We start from the raw sequence: 6,660 nt of genomic DNA, 5'->3' as shown, positions 1-6,660 counted from the left end.
GGAATCCGCCTGCTGACACTTGGCGAAGGAGGAGCGAGGAGGGAGGAGGGAGGGGAGGGCAGGCAGGAAGGCTCGGGCTCTGGCGTGTCCGTCAGCGCGAGACAGGGACTGTACGGCCGCTCGAGGGGCGACTGGGCTGGGGCCGCTGCATGCCCCGGGCGGAGGCCGAGCCGGGCCCCCTGCCTCACCCCCGAGCCCGCCCCGCTCCGCGCCGAGAGCTGGAGGATGAGTTCCCCATGGTTCGGATTTATGAAAATATGCATCAGTTTAATACTGTCTTGGAATTCATGAGATGGAAGTATAGGTCAAAGCTGTTTGGAGAAAATTGGAAGTACAGGTTTATCTAACCACATCTCTGAGGAGTCAGGAAGAAAACAGTGGAAGTTGGAGTCATTGTTAAGTGATTGAGCCTTTTACAAGAAAATCTGATTGAATAAAAGTCTTTCAAATTAGTGACCATACAAGACCAGTTTTTAAAGGTAACACTGTACAGGAAACATTAAAATTGAACAATGACTCAGCTATACATTTACATCAGGTTATTGGGAGCCTATCTGTTCGTCATTTCTCATGTTCAAGGGCAGAATCTAGACAGTATGCTCCATGGTACTGGGATGAAATCAGACTCCGATCAGAAGAAGTCAGAAAATGGAGTAACCTTAGCACCAGAGGATACCTTGCCTTTTTTAAAGTGCTATTGCTCAGGTCACTGCCCAGATGATGCTATTAATAACACATGCTTAACTAATGGGCATTGCTTTGCCATCATAGAAGAAGATGACCAGGGAGAAACCACATTAGCTTCAGGGTGTATGAAATATGAAGGATCTGATTTTCAGTGCAAGGATTCACCAAAAGCCCCGCTACGCCGGACAATAGAATGTTGTCGGACCAACTTATGTAACCAGTATTTGCAACCTACACTGCCCCCTGTTGTTATAGGTCCATTTTTCGATGGCAGCATTCGATGGCTGGCTTTGCTTTTTTCTATGGCTGTCTGCATAATTGCTATGATCATTTTCTGTAGCTGCTTTTGTTACAAACATTATTGCAAGAGCATCTCAAGCAGACGCCATTACAATCGTGATCTGGAACAAGATGAAGCATTTATTCCAGTTGGAGAATCATTAAAAGACCTTATTGACCAGTCACAAAGTTCTGGTAGTGGATCTGGACTACCCTTATTGGTTCAGCGAACTATTGCCAAACAGATTCAGATGGTTCGGCAAGTTGGTAAAGGCCGACATGGAGAAGTGTGGATGGGTAAATGTCGTGGTGAGAAAGTGGCAGTCAAAGTGTTTTTTATCACTGAAGAATCTAGCTGGTTTCGAGAAACAGAAATCTATCAAACTGTGCTAATGCACCATGAAAACATACTTGGTTTTATAGCAGCAGACATTAAAGGTACAGGTTCCTGGACTCAGCTCTATTTGATTACTGATTACCATGAAAACGGATCTCTCTATGATTTCCTGAAATGTGCTACACTAGACACCAGAGCCCTGCTTAAATTGGCTTATTCGGCTGCCTGTGGTCTGTGCCATCTTCACACAGAAATTTATGGCACTCAAGGAAAGCCTGCAATTGCTCATCGAGACCTAAAGAGCAAAAACATCTTCATCAAGAAAAATGGAAGTTGCTGTATTGCTGACCTGGGCCTTGCTGTTAAGTTCAACAGTGACACAAATGAAGTTGATGTCCCTTTGAATACTAGGGTGGGTACCAAACGCTACATGGCTCCAGAAGTGCTAGATGAAAGCCTGAATAAAAACCATTTCCAACCCTACATCATGGCTGACATCTATAGCTTTGGCTTGATCATTTGGGAAATGGCTCATCGTTGTATCACAGGAAGAATAGTAGAAGAGTACCAATTGCCATATTATAGCATGGTACCCGATGATCCATCATATGAAGATATGCGTGAGGTTGTGTGTGTTAAACGTTTGCGGCCAATTGTGTCTAATAGATGGAACAGTGATGAATGTCTACGAGCAGTTTTGAAGCTAATGTTAGAATGCTGGGCTCACAATCCAGCCTCCAGACTTACAGCTCTGAGAATCAAGAAGACACTTGCCAAGATGGTTGAATTCCAAGATGTAAAGATTTGACAGATAAAAAATCATGAGGAGAAATTCTAGACTGCAAGAACTGTTTTCACCTAAGGAATGGGTGGAATTAGAATAGAATGAGGATGTTAACTTGGTTCTCAGACTCTTTCCTCACTACACCTTCACAGGCTGCTAATACTAAACCTTTCAGTACTCTGTAGAATACAAGCTGGGAACTTCTAAACACTTCATTCTTTATATATGGACAACTTTATTTTAAATGTGATTTTTGATGCCTTTTTTTAATTGGATTTTTATGAACTGCATCAAGACTTCAATCCTGATTAATAAGTCTCCAGTCAAACTCTGGGTACTGAATTACCTGATCATAAAATGGTGCTTTCTGTGAAAGCCTTGAGAAGATAAATGAATTCAGCAGAGATGGAGAAATATACATGTTTGCCTTCTACCTGAAAAAAATTTAATCTATTTGTATTCTACCTTTGTAAACAGCCTATGGATTATGATCTGTTTGGGATACAGTACTGCTTAGTTTATGATAGTTTGTCATGCCTTGATGATGGTGTGTGTGTGTCTGTGTACATACGTGCATACCAGAGTTCCTCTGCTGCCATTTGAATTAGAAGAAGATAATTCCCTGGTGGCTCAGAGGTTAAAGCGTCTGCCTCAAATGCGGGAGACCCGGGTTCGATCCCTGGGTCGGGAAGATCCCCTGGAGAAGGAAACGGTAACCCACTCCAGTATTCTTGCCTGGAGAATCCCAAGGACGGAGAAGCCTGGTAGGCTACAGTCCACGGGGTCGCAAGGAGTCGGACACGACTGAGCGACCGAACGGAACGGAATTTGTGAATGCACAGGAAGATATTGGTGGCTATTGGTTTTGTGCTTTAAAAATGCGCTATCTGACCGAGATTTGCCAATCGCATAAAAGCCATTTACCTTGCAAGTGAGCTAGCTTCTCCACCAACTTTATTTTTTAACATTAAAGTTAATATAAAGGCCAAAAGGAGTTAAAAGTGTATATAAATTTGGACTGTTTTCCTCCCACCACAAACTTTTTTTGTTGTTAACTGTTATTATTGTCATGAAAAGCATTCTGTCCGAAGTTGGAGCTTCCAATGCCATGAACCTTCTAAAGAAAACATTTCTTATTGAAGTAAATACTAATTAATGAATTTGATAGCAGTGTAAGTGCCTATAACCATGTTCTGTATTCTTTATTCTCAGTAACTTTTAAAAGGGAAGTTATTTATATTTTGTGTGTAATATGCTTTACTTGCAAAATACCAGCTCCTTTACAACCATATTTTATACATGTACATACATTCATACTATAGAAACCAGCTCATGTGTACCTCATATCCCATCCTTAAGGGAAAAAATTAAAAGATCATCAGAAAAATATATAAAGTAGAAACTACATGTAAAATCTTCACAATTAATTCAAAATACTAAATCAAATCTAGGACTTTGTTTAACTTCAGGTATAGACTTTCATTAAGATGCCATCATCTCAGTTCTGTTTATGAAGGGATCCTCAATTAGAAATTTCTATATCTAGAGTCAATGTTTATGAAGGGATACTCAAATTAGAAATTTCTATCTCTAGAGTTAATACACATCTATCATCAACTATTTTAGACACTTAAATCATTTATAATTTTTAGTTTTATGATTTCGGTTTCATAAGTTTGTGAAGACAGTGAAGAGTCAGGCAAGAAATTCAATATCTAGTCAGTACCTATATCTATACCATACAGCTGTTATTCAGTAACATATTTGAATATAATACATATTTCATGGATGCCTTGTTTTCCCAAGGAGTAACTCTGATCTACTTATTATATTTCTGTAATGCCTTTTAAATATTTCTGTCTTATTCTGAACAAACAACTCATAGATGCACAAAGTGAGAATTTTCTTGAATACAGCATAAAATAAATGTGATTATTATAACAACATAGTAAAAAAAAAACCTTCAAAGTGGAGGAATCAGAGCCCATATCTGTCCATTACCAAAAATGTGATTGACAGTTAAGGATGAAACTCTATATATTGGTCAAATTTCACAAATTTGAAATTTGCTTTAACAGTTTTGACCAAGTTTAATAGTTTGCATCTAACATAACTAAAGTTTGGAGTGTTCACCAAGTAAATTTATATATTGATAGTACCCAATAACTTGCTCTTTGAGAATGTTTTCCCCATCAGTATACTCAGAAATATAGGTGTTTTAATCTAACTTGCCATGTAATTTAAGAATAATTATGAGCTCTGATCTAGTTAAAGTTAACCTTGATTTATTTTTTATTTGATAACTATAAATCTTGACTCTCTCCGCGGAGAGTCGGACACGACTGAGCGACTGATCTGATCTGATCTGATCTGATAAATCTTGAAAATAATTCATCATCCTAATAAAGGAAAATGTAAAGAAAGGCAAACTATTCTTCAGTTCAGTTCAGTTCAGTCGCTCAGTCGTGTCCGACTCTCCGCGACCCCATGAATCACAGCACGCCAGGCCTCCCTGTCCATCACCAACTCCCGGAGTTCACTCAAACTCATGTCCACAGAGTCGGTGATGCCATCCAGCCATCTCATTCTCTGTCGTCCCCTTCTCCTCCCGCCCCCAACCTTTCCCAGCATCAGAGTCTTTTCCAGTGAGTCAACTCGTCGCATGAGGTGGCCAAAGTATTGCAGTTTCAGCTTTAGCATCAGTCCCTCCAATGAACATCCAGAATTGATCTCCTCTAGAATGGACTGGTTGGATCTCCTTGCAGTATAAGGGACTCTCAAGAGTCTTCTCCAACACCACAGTTCAAAAGCATCGATTCTTCAGCGGTCAGCCTTCTTCACAGTCCAACTCTCACATCCATACATGACCATGGGAAAAACCATTGCCTTGACTAGACGGACCTTGGTTGGCAAAGTAATGTCTCTGCTTTTTAATATACTATCAAGGTTGGTCATAACTTTCCTTCCAAGGAGCAAGCGTCTTTTAATTTCATGGCTGCAATCAGCATCTGCAGTGATTTTGGAGCCCAAAAAAACAAAGTCTGACACTGTTTCCACTGTTTTTCCATCTATTTCCCATGAAGTGATGGGACCAGATGCCATGATCTTTGTTTTCTGAATGTTGAGCTTCAAGCCAACCTATTCTTAGAAATGTTAAAATATTATGTGGAAGCAAAAATTCCAGGTAATATATGACCATTATAATTTTTTAATTAAATTAATCTATTAAAAATTATATCAAGAACAAACTGTAGAAACATGTTCAATAAAAATATTTTGTAACCAAAAAAAAGATAAATAAATAAAAGACGCTTACTCCTTGGAAGGAAAGTTATGACAAACCTAGATAGTATATTAAAAAGCAGAGACATTACTTTGCCAGCAAAGGTCCGTCTAGTCAAGGCTATGGTTTATCCCGTGGTCATGTATGGATGTGAGAGTTGGACTGTGAAGAAAGCTGATCACCGAAGAATTGATTTTTCTGAAGTGTGGTGTTGGAGAAGACCCTTGAGAGTCCCTCGTACTGCAAGGAGATCCAACCAGCCCATTCTAAAGGAGATCAATCCTGGGTGTTCATCGGAAGGACTGATGCTAAAGCTGAAACTGCAATACTTTGGCCACCTCATGCGACGAGTTGACTCACTGGAAAAGACTCTGATGCTGGGAAAGGTTGGGTGTGGGAGGAGAAGGGGACGACCGAGAATGAGATGGCTGGATGGCATCACCGACTCTGTGGCCAAGAGTTTGAGTGAACTCTGGGATTTGTTGATGGACAGGGAGGCCTGGCGTGCTGTGATTCATGGGGTCGCAGAGAGTCGGACACGACTGAACGACTGAACTGAACTGTAAGGCCTCCTCTGACAGCCATTTTGCTTTTCTCATTTCTTTTCCATGCGGATGGTCTTGGTCCCTGTCTCCTGTACAATGTCATGAACCTCCAGCCATAGTTAATCAGGTACTCTATCTATCAGATCTAGTCCCTTAAATCTATTTCTCACTTCCACTGTATAATCGTAACCTAGACTGAGTATTAAAAAGCAGAGACGTTATTTGCCCGAAAAATCCATATACTCAAAGCTATTGCTTTTTTGGTATTAATATACAGCTGAGAGAGTCGGGCCAAAAAGAAGGCTGAGCACTGAAGAACTGATATTTCCTTTTTCTTTTTTGATTTTATTTTATTTTTAAATATAAATTTATTTTAATTAGAGGCTAATTACTTTACAATATTGTATTGGTCTTGCCATACATTGACTTGAATCCACCACAGGTGTACATATGTTCCCCATCCTGAACACCCCTCCCACCTCCTTCCCCATACCATCCCTCTGGGTCATCCCAGTGCACCAGACCCAAGCATCTTGCATCATGCTTCGAATCTGGACTGGGGATTCGTTTCACATATGATAATATACATGTTTCAATGCCATTCTCCCAAATCATCCCACCCTCACCCTTTCCCACAGAGTCCAAAAGACTGTTCTATACATCTATTTCTCTTTTGCTATCTCGGATACAGGGTTATCATTACCATCTTTCTAAATTCCACATATATGCTTTAGTATACTGTATT

General features: G+C 40.1%; 1 pseudogene; it reads left to right on the top strand.

The window, feature by feature from the left end:
• The first annotated feature begins 425 nt into the window (after positions 1–425).
• LOC129536488 (bone morphogenetic protein receptor type-1A pseudogene) lies at positions 426–2,111 on the top strand (annotated as a pseudogene).
• Positions 2,112–6,660: the final 4,549 nt, after the last annotated feature.

The sequence above is a fragment of the Moschus berezovskii genome, chromosome 20, assembly GCF_049115385.1.
Source record: "Moschus berezovskii isolate FMDL1 chromosome 20, NW_MosBer_1.0, whole genome shotgun sequence".
NCBI lineage: Eukaryota > Metazoa > Chordata > Mammalia > Artiodactyla > Moschidae > Moschus > Moschus berezovskii.
Note: the sequence above shows the minus strand (reverse complement) of the source record. Positions and strands in the feature narration are given on the sequence as shown.